This window comes from Chrysemys picta, chromosome 22 (genome assembly GCF_011386835.1).
Source record: "Chrysemys picta bellii isolate R12L10 chromosome 22, ASM1138683v2, whole genome shotgun sequence".
Lineage (NCBI taxonomy): Eukaryota > Metazoa > Chordata > Testudines > Emydidae > Chrysemys > Chrysemys picta.
The window spans coordinates 19820524-19833924 of record NC_088812.1 but is presented as its reverse complement, the minus strand read 5'-3'; the positions used below and the strand labels follow the sequence as shown (position 1 = coordinate 19833924).

Sequence of the window (13401 nt, the reverse complement as noted above, 5' to 3'; positions counted from 1 at the left end):
TTGTCCAAGGTCACCTGCTCGGAGAGGAGTAGCTTGGTCCCAGTGGTCAGGACACTAGCCCGGTGCTCAGGAGAGTCAGGCAGAGACACAGACTTCCTGTGTGACCCTGGGCGGGTCACTTGGGCCGTCTGGTCCTCAGTTCCCGTCAGTACCACATGGATAACAGCCCTACCCGGCTGCACAGGGGGTGCGAGGATAAATACACTGGAGCCTGGAGCTGCCCAGCCGCTGTGGTGATGGGTGCCTGATAAGCACCATCGTTCCCTGCTCTGCGTCTAGAGGTAGGCATGTTACTTACAGTTTGTATTTGAGCAGTGTCTGAGGCCCAGTCGCACCAGGCACTGCACAGACAGTGAGACAGTCCCTGCTCCAGAGAGCTCCCAGGCTGGGTGGACAAGCCAGACATGACGGATCATTCCACAGCAGAGGACTGATGCCTGGAAAAATGCAGTGACTCATCCAAGGGCACACAGAGGGCGTCTGCAGCAGGGCTAGAAACTGAACCTGGGTGTCCCACATGCCAGGCCAGAGCCTTGGCAGCAAGGCCAGTGTGGAGGCCTGCAGGGCACGGGGTAGCTCCAGGCCTGGAGGGAGATTAACTGGTCACTCCATCCCAAATGCCGGGGCCTTGGTTTGACTCCACCAGTTTGCGTCTTCTCTAGTGGGGAATTTTGCTCTGACAAAAAGCAGTATGATTCAGTCCAACAGGCAGTGGGGTGACCCCGACTCCAGCCAGCCCAGCTTCCCAGATAGTACAGGGCCCCCAGAGTAACCCACTGCTCATGCTGGGACGTAGCTCTGAAGCCACCTGCTGACGCTGGAACATGATGGGTTGGAACAAGCCAATCCTTCTGTCCTATTGCCAGGGGTTTGTCCCGTTAGAGCTCTCTCTCTCTCACACACACACACACACACACACACACACACACACACACACACACACACACACACACACACACACACACACACACACACACACACACACCTCCTCTGACTCAGCCCTGGAGCCTCTCCCCCTTGGGATGTGCCCAGTGCTCACCTCCAAACCTACATGCATGATCCCGCAAGGACATCAGCTCCCGCTGACTCCCAGGGCTCTGCACCCATGCAGGATTGGCCCCTACTACGCAGATCTGATTCATGCACCCCAGGGCTCACAGGCTGCAGCTTTTTCCAGGGACTGAGGGCAGGCGCTTCCTAGCCTCCTAGTGCCTTTGCCTGGGGGTGGGGAGAGAGGCAGAAGAGGCAGTTGCTCTGCCTGCAGCCCGTGCCTTTGGGCCCACCCCTTCTTAGTGCTATCGGCTACAGCCTGTACCAAGTCAGAGCTGCTGATCTGTACCAGAGAGCACATGTCCCTGGCCTGTGAAATCACTAATGATCCTGACCCACTGCTTTCGGTTACCACCCGCCCGCCATGCATCCACGTGCCATTTCTACTCCCGTGCTCAGGACTCTGCCCCACTCCCCCCTTGTTTACACAGGGACTGGAGTCAGCCCTCGCTCCCACCCCAAGATGAGGGATCTGAGGCGTTCAGATTTCAAGTCAAGGCTACTGATCTGGTGGATTTGTAGGCAGCCCGCGCTGCCTTCCCCACATAGCTCCTGGGAGCAGTCAGGGTCATTAGAAACAGTGCGGCATTAAGCACAGGCTGTCAGGCTGGGGCTCGTTTCCCTCTCTCAGCAGGAGCCCTGTGCCAAGGGAGCCTTTGAGGAGCTCTCAGAGTTTCGCTTTTTCAAATACGGTGAAAGCGGCTCACTCCAAACAAGGACGAGCTCGGACTTTCATCCGCCCCCAGTGCCAGAGCAGCCGCCCCAGAACAGCTCTGGCTGCCAACGCCTGCTTGAAACATGCTGCCGGCTCCCAGGGAGACTGAACGCAGAGAAGGACATCTATCTCTTGTGCCCTCTGGAGACCAGAGCAATGGCTCAGCCCAGAAATTAGAGGCAGCGAAGTGAGAACTGGTGCAAGGGAACTCTTTAAACATGCAGGGTCAGGCGCACCAATGCTACCCAGCCCCGTTGTGCTTCGGTGGGGCAGAGGAGCCACAATCAGGCGGCTGATCATTCCCCTGGCAGAGAGGATCTCCCTAGCAGAGCTAACTCCTGACCAGCCACACCCTCCATCTGCCATAGCGGAAGACACAATGCTACAGGGTCTTTCAGGGATCTTAGACCAGTCCCTAGGATGCTCTAGTTTACACAAGGGCCAGCAGAGACCAGAATCCAAGATAAGGGACCCATAATCAGCTCCCTTAAGCACACACGCCTGTTCCCCACACACACATGCTGCCTTCTGCCAGGCAATGCTTGGAGAGAATCTAGCCCAGAATAGTATAAACTTGTGGAACTCACTGCCTCAAGGTATTACCGAAGCCAAGAGCTTGGCATGATACTTAAAAAGGACTGGACATTTATGGCTCCAATTCACCCGGTCCCTTGCATAGCCACTCACACTAGTGCAAAGCAGTTTTACACACCCACATTGCACTGGTGGGACGTGGACCTGGGCCCCTCTCTCTGGGCATCACGTCCATGCCCTTGCTGTGAGGAAGCAGCAGCTGCATTATCTGACAGCTCAGCAGCATTACAGGGCAGAGGCAAAATCGGTGTGAGCCCTGTGGGGTATATCCCATTCTTAATGCTATGAACCTTATTTAACATGAGGAAAGTCCTTCTCAGTTTATACTGCAAGTGCCACTGCAACCACCCCCAACAGGGCCCCAGCCTTGGAAACACCCCACAGCCAATTGAGACCCATCCCCAAGTACCACAGGCTGACAAGTCAAGGGGGATGGATTAAACAAGCAGTTCAGATATACCCAGACATGCTGTAACCAAGGGGGAATGGTACCAGGCTACCACCAAGAGCCCATGGGCTCTAATCCCAGCTCTTTTACCTACTGACCTTAATATTTCTGTGCCCTTCACAGCCATTACTAACCAAGGCCTCAGACCCCAGTCTGAGGGCAGGCCACAACTGTTCACCTATCTTGCAGCAGTTGGGCAAGGTCACTGCAACCAGAGCTGGTGACAGAACACAAGTGCCCAGTACTGCACAGCCAAGTCTTGTCCATTTTCCCACTCTGCCTTTCAGAAGGAATGTGCCAAATTATGTGCCTGTATAACCCACACCAACGCAGGATGAGTCTTTGTCCCTTTCTAGTGGCTAGATCACATGGACAGGTTTATGAGGCTGCTACTGCTTCCTTACTAACATGTGTTCTTTAGCCACAGTGGTAGGTGATCATGACTTGCTTTATAATGAGTAAACAGAATAAAGTCCAGACCAGTAATTTATATACTTGGTGCTTTAAAAGAGATAATTTCACAAAGCTGAGAACAATTATGAGCCAAATCAGCTAGGAGGAAAAATTTAATCAGAAAAAAGAGAATGATAATTGGGAATTGGTTATGAACACTTTACTAGATGCCCCAAAAGCCTTAGGGCTTAACAAAAAACTGCAGCAGCACTTTAACTTGCCTTGTGTGGTTGTGGCATGGCGTAGCGTGGCGTGGTCGTGGCTCTAAAAAACCACCTCCACGAAAGGCGCGGCTCCCAGCGCTGATGCCCAGTCTACACTGGTGCTTTACAGAGCTGAAACTGCTGAGATCAGGGTGGTGTTTTTTCACACCCCCGAGCAAGAAAGTTGTAATATAGTAATATATAACAAATGGAAAAAAGGAAGTTGACAGCATAAATCAGACGTTAGGAATTGTAGAAAATTGATAAGGGAAGCAAAGGGACACAAGGAGAACTCTATGGCCAGAGGCGTTAAGGACAAGAAGGAGGAGTTTTTTAAGTGTATTGGGAACAAAAAGAATCCTAATAATAGTATTTGTCCACTACTAGAAGAAATGGTAGAATTATCAATAATAATGAAAAAGGCAGAAATAGTCAATAAATATTTCTGTTCTGTATTTGGGGGGAAACAGATGATGTGATTATATCATATGATAACACTTTTCCATTCAACTAGTATCTCAGGAGGATGTTAAACAGCAGCTACTAAAATTAGACATTTTTAAATCAGCAGGCCCAGATAACCTGCAGCCAGGAGTTTTAAGAGAACTGGCTGAGGAGCTCGGACAATTAATGTTGATTTTCAATAAATGTTGGAACACTGGGGAAGTTCCAGAACACTGGAAGAAAGCTAAGGTGCCAATATTTAAAAAGAATAAATTGGATGACCTGTCAGTCCAATATCGATCCCAGGCAAGATAATGGAGCAGCCATTATGGGACTCAAATAATAGAGAATTAAAAGAGGGCAATGTAATTAATGCCAATCAAGATGGATTTATGGAAAATAGATCCTGTCAAATTAGCTTGATATCCTTTTTGATGAGATTTGGTTGATAAAAATGTTGATGTAATAGACTTCTGTAAGGTGTCTGAGTGGGTACTGAACATCATTTTGATTAAAAAACTAGAATAATATCAAATTAACCTGGCACATACTAAATGGGTTAAAAGCTGTCTAACTGATAGGTCTCAAAATGTAATTGTAAACAGGGAATCATTATCGAGTAAGTGTGTTTCTAGTGGGGTCTTGCAGGGATCAGTTCTGGGCCCAACACTATTTAACATTTTTATCTAAGCCCAGGAAATCAAACAATTTTATTAAAGCCCAAAATCATCACTGATAAAGTTTGTTGGTGACAAATAATTGGGGGGTAGTGAATAATTAAGGGGACAGGTCACTTGTACGGTGCGATCCAGATCGCTTGATAAGCTGGGTACAAGCAAACAATGTGTGTTTTTAAATGGTTACATGTAAATGTATATATCTAAGAACAGAGAACGTCAGCCTGAAGTACAGGATGGGAGACTATCCTGGGAAGCAGTAACTCTGAAAAAGATCCGAGGGTTGTGGGGGATAATCAGTTGAACATAAGCTCCCATTGCAATGCTGTGACCAAAAGGGCTAATGCAATGAACAACGGAATCTGGAGTAGTAGAGAGGTTATTTTATTTGGCACTGGTGCCACTGCTGCTGGAATCCTGAGTCCGGTTCTGGTGCCTAAGAAGGATGGTGATCAGGGCCGGCTCCAGGCACCAGCTTAACAAGCAGGTGCTTGGGGCGGCCAAGGGAGAGGGGCGGAACCAGCGGCAATTCGGGGGCGGCAGGTCCCTCACTCCCTCTAGGAGCAAAGGACCTGCTGCTGAACTGCCGCCGCCGATCACAGCTTTTTTTTTCTTCCAATTGCCGCCGCCGATCGCAATTGCGATCGTGGCTTTTTTTTTTTTTTTTTTGGTTGGGGCGGCAGAAATGCTGGAGCCGGCCCTGATGGTGATAAAGTGGAGGGTTCAGAAAAGAGCCACAAAAATTATTAGAAGATTAGACAACCTGCCTTCTAGTGATAGACTCAAGGAGCTCAGTCTATTTAGCTTAACAAAGAGAAGGTCAAGGGGTGACTTGATTGTAGTCTGTAAGTACCTACATGAGGAACAAATATTTGATAATGGGCTCTTCAATCTAGCAGAGAAATGTATAACACGATCCAATGGCTGGAAATTGAAGCTAGACAATTTCAGACTGGAAATAAGACATAAATTTTTTAACAGTGAGGGTAATTATATGCTATATATTACATTCACCCCAGAATGATATTAGCCTTTTCCGCAACTGCATCACATTGTTGATCATAACATGAATATGAGTCAACAATGGGATGCGATTGAGAAAAAGGCTAATATCATTCTGGGGTGTATTAAGGGGAGTGTTGTATGGAAGACACAGGAGGTAATTGTCCCACTCTATTCGGTACTGGTGAGGCCTCAGCTGGAGTCCTGTATCCAATTTTGGGCCCACACTTCAGAAAAGATGTGGACAAACTGGAGAGAGTCCAGAGGAAAGCAACAAAATATATAAAAGGTTTAGAAAACCTGACCTATAAAAGAAATGGTTAAAAAACCTGGGCTTGTTAAGTCTTGAGAAAAGATGCGGGGGGGGGGGGGGGGGAGGGAGGAGGCGGCTGCTAAGTCTTCAGCTATGGTAAGGGCTATTATCAAGAGGATGGAGAGCAGTTGTTCTTCATGTTCACTGAAGGTGTATAAGAATTCTGCAGGGAGGGAGATTTAAGTTAGATATTAGGGAAAACTCTAAGGGGAGTTGAGCTCTGGACTAGGTTTCCCAGGGCAGTTGTGGAATCCCATCATTTGTGGGTTTTAAGAACAGGTTAGACAAACACCTGTCAGGATGGTCCAGGTTTGCTTGCTCCTCTCTCAGTGCAGGGGGCTGGGCTTGATGACCTCTCAAGGTCCCTTCCAGTCCCACATTTCTATGATTAATCACTGGAACAAATTACCAAGGTAGTGGCAATTTTTCAGTCCAGACAGGGTGTTTTTCAGAAAGCTCAGCTCTAGGAATTATTTGGGGGCAGGTCTCTGGCCTGTGCCGTACAGGAGGGCAGACCAGATTATCACAATGCCCACTTCTGTCCTTGAAACCCATGAACCTATAAAACCAGCTCCATGAAGGTGGAACATCAGCACCAGCAAGGACTAGCTGCCTCAGGGCATCGCTAGTGAGTGACAGAGCCATGGCCTATGAGTCACTGGTCTGAACCAGCGCAACTCTGCAGGGGTTATAAACTGCTTCCATCTAAGAGCTGTTCAGTGGCTCTAATATGAGATGAGTTGCAGGGGGCAGTTTCAGCTCCGGCTCCCCCATCACAAACTCACTCCCCCCAACTAAGCAGAGAGGCAAAAAGCTGCCTGGCTGAAATGACACTGAGACAAGGGTCCCCCAGATTAGGGTCAGCTGTGCTGGCAGGGCAGTGCGGTAGGTAAGCTGACCCTGCTACTGCCTCAGAGATAAATGGAGGGTTTCGGTCACCAACATCTTTCACCTGCACTAAATCCACACTGTATCTTTAAACCAGAGTTCATGGCTACATGCAAATTAGTTACAAATATGTAAATCCTTGCATTAAATCTGCATAAAGTGTCATATGGAGCTGTGAAGAACAGGGCAGCTCTGCCCCACCCCTCCGACATTGAAACCACTGCTGCTTTTGCTAGCACAAAGGCAGCCCATGCCGAGCCTTAGGGTTGGAGTGATGGGTGTGAACCCACGGCGGGCTGCAGCATGTATGACTCGGATTGGAGCAGCGCTGAGAGGTCCCTTCCAGGATTGGGGCCACATTGGGCTGGATGCCTGGAGCCAGAGTTTACAATCCAACTAGACAAGGCAGAAAGGCAGGGTTAGCGTCACACTGAGACACAGAGACTCAGTGACTCACCCAAGGTCACCCAGAGAGTCTGCGGCACAGCAGGGAATTGAAGGCAGATCTCCTGAGTGCCAGTGCCCTCTTCAACCACAAAGCCACCCTCCGGGCCCTGGACAGCTCTGTTCCTGTGGCACAACCTCCTCCCTGACCTCTGCCTTCTCATGCAGGGGTCCGCAAGTCTCTCCACGGGCTGCTGCTGAACTCATTTGCCCTGGCTGCAGCTGCAGGCCAGCTGGAATTGGCTGGGGGGAGGTGGGAGCAGAGGAGACAAAGGCGGACTTAGGGAAGGGGGGTTGGGGTGGGCCATGGGCAGGGGGCTGCAGTTAGGGTGACCAGATGTCCCGATTTTATAGGGATTTGTTACAGGAGTGGGTGGGTGAGATTCTGTGCCCTGCGTTGTGCAGGAGGTGAGACTAGATGATCATAATGGTCCCTTCTGACCTTAAAGTCTATGAATCTATGATTTTGGGGTCTTTTTCTTATATAGGCTACTATTACCCCTCACCTCCTGTCCCGATTTTTCACACTTCCTGTCTGGTCACCCTAGCTGCAGTGGGCCCAAGGCGGGCCGTGGGCAGGGGAGGTGAAGGCTGGCTGTGTGCAGAAAGCTATGGTGGGCCCAAGGAGGGCCGTGGGCAGGGGGCTGCAGTGGGCCCAAGGCGGGCCGTGGGCAGGGGCTGTGGTGGGCCCAAGGAGGGCTGTGGGCAGGGGAGGTGAAGGCTGGCTGTGGGCAGAAAGCTATGGTGGGCCCAAGGAGGGCCATGGGAAGGGGCTGCAGTCGGCCCAAGGAGGGCCGTGGGCAGGGGAGGTGAAGGCTGGCCGTGGGCAGGGGCTGCAGTGGGCCCAAGGAGGACCGTGGGCGGGGGAGGTGAAGGCTGGCCTTGGGCAGAGAGCTATGCTGGGCCCAAGGCAGACCGTGGGCAGGGGAGGTGAAGGCTGGCCGTGGGCATGGGCTGTAGTGGGCCCAAGGCGGGCCATGGCAGGGGCTGCGGTGGGCCCAAGGAGGGTCGCGGGCAGGGAAGGTGAAGGCTGGCCGTGGGCATTGAACTATGCTGGGCCCAAGGAGGGCCGTGGCCAGGGGAGGTGAAGGCTGGCCATGGGCAGAGAGCTATGCTGGGCCCAAGGAGGGCCGTGGCCAGGGGAGGTGAAGGCTGGCCGTGGGCAGAGAGCTATGCTGGGCCCAAGGAGGGCCGTGGCCAGGGGAGGTGAAGGCTGGCCGTGGGCAGAGAGCTATGCTGGGCCCAAGGCAAACCGTGGGCAGGGGAGGTGAAGGCTGGCCTTGGGCAGAGAGCTATGCTGGGCCCAAGGAGGGCCGTGGCCAGGGGAGGTGAAGGCTGGCCTTGGGCAGAGAGCTATGCTGGGCCCAAGGAGGGCCGTGGCCAGGGGAGGTGAAGGCTGGCCGTGGGCAGAGAGCTATGCTGGGCCCAAGGAGGGCCGTGGCCAGGGGAGGTGAAGGCTGGCCATGGGCAGAGAGCTATGCTGGGCCCAAGGCAAACCGTGGGCAGGGGAGGTGAAGGCTGGCCGTGGGCACGGGCTGTGGTGGGCCCAAGGCGGGCCATGGCAGGGGCTGCAGTGGGCCCAAGGAGCGTCGCGGGCAGGGAAGGTGAAGGCTGGCCGTGGGCAGAGAGCTATGCTGGGCCCAAGGAAGGCAATGGGATCTCTCAGGGTTTGGCCTGGACCCAGACAGAAAGGGATGCAGCAGAGTCTGAAGCTGGAGCTGCTGGTTGCGCTCCACAGCATTTTCAATGGAGTCTACAAATCCCAGCCAGGCTCATCATCAACTCCAGCCATCACAGCTCCGCCACGCACAGGCACACCGGGCTGCTTCAGTCACAGCCAGAGCCTCGCGCAGCAGCAACTCCTGGATTAGTTACAGCAGCCTGTCAAAGGCTGCCAGAGCCCATATAATTCAGCACCAACTGCCCCATATACACCTTCCCGCCTCCTGACCCAAGCAGCAGATTAACCACAGCGGAGCCAGCACCGCCCAGAAACAGGCTCTGTCATAGCAACACACAGCACCTCCTGGGAGCCAGAGGCTGTACCAATCGCAATACCAGTGCTTTCCCATCCGCAGATCACATAGCATTTTACATTATCCCCATTAGACAAAGGGGGAAACTGAGCCACAAAACAGTAAAGGCCACAGTAAGTCAGCAGCAGAGCCAGGAACAGAACCCAAGAGTCTGGCCTCCCAGTTGCATGATCTAACTAGTAGATCAATGAACAAGCTAATTAAAAAATGGATGAATTTCTTTCCCTATCAGCCTCCATGTTCTAATAAATCTGTAAATTGCAAGACCTGGCTTCCCCATGGAGCACATGCCGACTGATTCTCAGAGCCTTTTCATGGAGCTAAGAGGGGTGAATGAGAGTCAAGACCAGCATTGTGGTCTTGCTTCATGGACACCACTCACACAACAGGCTCAGGGAGGAGTCCTGCCTCAGTAGGTCTTCCAGTGCTGCTGGGGTGAGTGGTCCAGCCTATCCATCAAACACCCTGATTGACAGCTGATAGTTGAAACAATCTTCAAACAGACCCCCCCACTGTATCAAGAAGTCAGCCAATGCAGGGGCATCGGCATCAGAAGCTGACCAATCACGTCCCAAGTGGGAGCCAAAGCCAGGAGTGCAACCCTGGTGGTTGGGGTGGCGTGAGCTGGGGATGCTGGGGTTGGATGGAGGCAGCCGTGAAGGGGCAGGAGAGTGTCTCTGGAGAGCTGCGATGCCCATGGCATCTCAGGAGAAAAGTAGTCTTTAAATGGACTCTCTGAAGCCAGGGAAGCTACAGTAAATCCTCATATCGAGAGAGAGACTGAACCTAAGAAGAAAGTTCTGAAAGTGAGCAGCAAAGTGGCAGTGATACTAAGAGGGTAATAGGGGTCTCCCTGAGTCCATGTGGCCTTAGAGCACAGAGAACAGCATTGCTGTGCCCAGAGAGGTGGCTCAGAAATAGCCCAGGTTAAGTGCCAGCCACATGACAGCCTCAGCTTCCATCATCTGGTGAAATGAGTCATCCTGCACCTAGGAAACCCGAGTCTGTAACAAATCTGTGGCCACGCAGGACTTCACAGTTGTCATTTTGCTGCTCACCATGATCAATCAGAACTTTGCAGTGACCGAGCTAGGATCTTGCAGGTGCAAAGGCCCAGCCCCTTACCACTCAAGCTACAGGAGAATCCCCATCAGCTGTCGACAGTACAGGGCTCATGACACATGGCTGATGACACATGGCTGAACAGTTCTAATCCATCCAGAAGAAGGCAGCAGTGCCCCCCACATACACATGCCTGCCCGCTGCAATGCTAAACTTCTTTCCCCAAATCCAGCTGCAATGGAGCCATTATAGCTTTGAGAGAAATAAGCCCAAGTGTTTATAAACCCTGTAGCCTGAAGCCCTTGACAGTAGGGAGCTCGCTACTGACCCCTGTTGATGAACAGGGAGAAGAGCAGCCTAGAGCCAGTTTGGAATGCAGGATGGATGGAGGTACCATAGGGAAGGGAGCTCTCTGCTGACATCTGTTGGTGAGCAGGGACCAGGACTCATTTCCATTTCTGGTACGTGATTGTTCAGGTCATTCTGAGCAAAAGTTTGGTACAGTTTTAAGTTTGGGGCTGATGAAGCTTTATTAGCCCCGTGGAGAAAATAAAGGAACAGAGAACTGCATCCAGTGTGCCTGGGGTGGTCTGGCACGCTAGGGTACAGGAGCCCGATAACAACTCCCGCGGGAAAGGATCTGCTTCGTAGCAAGGGTTGTTTTAGGTTCCTATAGGCCAATGATTTGTAGTACAGAGCTGGGGGATCTTTCAAGACAGTAAATAGCCTGGAGGCAGCAGGCAATGCAGAGGCAGATTGGGCTGAAGCTGCAGGCAGCAGAGGGATTCTAGTGAGGGTGTCTCTACCCAGCACGTCAGCTCTTACGGACTACCCAGCCAGCCTTTCCCAGTGGGTTGGAGCTGGGCCTGCCTTGACAAACTGAATGGAGAGCTGGGATGGAGCTGATGCTAGAACATATTGCCTCACTAGCCACTCAACCATGAGGGAAAGACTGAGGATCACAGTCACATGACTGCTAAGATACCCCGGAGGCGGGGTGTCTGACCTAACGGATGGCATTGGTTTATTAGTCGCTCGCTCTCCCAAGTTTATTCTATGTTCCCTCCCCCACCCCCATAGAGTCAACCGTTTTGTTTTGAGATTTTAAGAGGAACTCCAAGATTTTGAACCCGGCCCTTTGTGCTGCATACAACACCTGGCCCGAAGAGTTCCTATCTGGAACCACGGCGCGGTCCTTGAATCTGCTCCTTCCCTAGGCCCAGTTGGGGGCCAGCATTCCCTGCAGCCCCTCACCCCGGCAGCCTGGGACTGAGACAGAAACATGCAGAGGATTGTACCACGGGGCCAAGGAGAAGATGAGGCTGTTTGCAAATTTGCCTGAAGCTGTGCTTGTCCTCTGTTGGGCCGAGGTTTCCAGGAAATAAGCAGGAACCCTGTACAATAGGGCTTAGGGCTGCCTGCAAGGCTCATGCACACCAGATACTCCCCCATCTACAGGAACCTAGCTCTTTCCAGTGCATTGGCGCTATTCAATATTTTTACAGCTCAGTAAGATGCTGCTCAGCTGACCCTCCTTCCCCCACCCCAGTCAGCTCCCCACCCCTCCCCCAAGCCCCACCATTTCTCTTCCCATTTATTTCACGCCTGTTTAAACATCCCTCACTTCTTTTTCCAGATTCTGTTTCATTGCTGCTGTTGTGCCAGAGCCCCAGCGGTAGGCACTCTGGGGGTTACGGGCAGATAAGTGGGATATTCTGAGCCAGTCCCGCTGAGCCTAACGCTACTTTATGCGGGAATATTAAATGAGGGCCAGAAGGCACTGAGAAAATCCCAGTGCCTGGTGAACGAGTTCAGATTAGGGAGAACCAAAAGAAGTGATGAAGGGTTCCCAAGTCCCCATGGGAAAGGCGAGAGCAGAGCTCCTTTGCAGGATGGATTACACAGGTGCCCCAGTACAGTTAATTTCAGTTTCTCCTTTCAGTGCTCTGCTGCACCTCCCCAGCCCAGTAGATAACTCACTGGAGATGGGGCTCTGGCATCATTCACCTCCCTTCTAGTTCACAGCTCTCACATTACCCCTGTTCACATCCAACACTGCCTGGCACTGCATCAGGCTCACTGGTTGGAAAACAAAACAAAGATCAAAAGAGGAACTTGGTCAGGAGCCACAAATGATAAGGCTCCAGTGGTAACATTAACTCAGCCACACCCGATGCATGCCACAAACAGCCAGGCATTAGCTATACATTTAAACCAAGCCCCAAGAACATCAAATGCTACCTATCTGCAGGACAGCCTGACAAACAGTTCTGTTTGAACCTTCGCTTCTGTTCCCGACTCCGTCATTTTAATGGAGCAGACTGAAAGTGCCCATGACAGTTTTTGGCAACTAATTTCCATGTTTGTTTTTTAATTAAACAGAAATAAGTCATGACAAGAAAGCATTACTCTGCATTTGCTGCTACACCAACAAAGCAATAGCTCTGCTCTTGTCCAGGGAGACCAGAACCTCACCTGTGTCGAAGTTCAGGTCTCATTTTTCATGAAAAGCTCGACAGGTGATAAGCCACATCAGAAAAAAACCCAGTATTTCAGAGGACAGGTTTTATTATTTCATTCTCTTTATAAACCTTTGGATCAGGGTTTGGTTGGGGGTTATTATTATTAATTTAATTCAAATGACTGAGAAACACTTAGGAGAAAAGACGTCTTTGTTAAAGATTAAACCCATCCTCCCCTTCCTTTACACAGCTCACAATCCACATCTCTGAGACATCCAATGGGTCCTCTAGCAAATCCAGGAGAGACCAGCACCTTGTATTTCTAAAGAAAGAACAAGCAGAAAACACCCACATGTGAACATGTACTTCACGTACTTACTTGCTGCTTCGTGATGAGAAACGTGACAGGCAAGTTCTATATTATTATTATTTATTTGTATAACTGTAGCTGCTAGAAGCTCCACTCATGGACCAGGCCCCAGATGGTGCCAGGTGCTGCACAAACACAGAACACAGAGCTGCTCCCTGCACCAAAGAGCTCACATCTACATAAACTGACCCGTCACTTTTCTCCAGCATGAAGCAACCAATCAGGAGCATATGTTCTATT

The 13401-nt window shown here is 51.2% G+C and overlaps 1 protein-coding gene across 7 annotated transcripts in view; it reads right to left on the bottom strand.

Moving 5' to 3' along the window:
• The window catches only part of PDE1B (phosphodiesterase 1B), a 147745-nt gene that overhangs the window by 116574 nt on the left and 17770 nt on the right, over nt 1-13401 (bottom strand). The window lies entirely within an intron of this gene.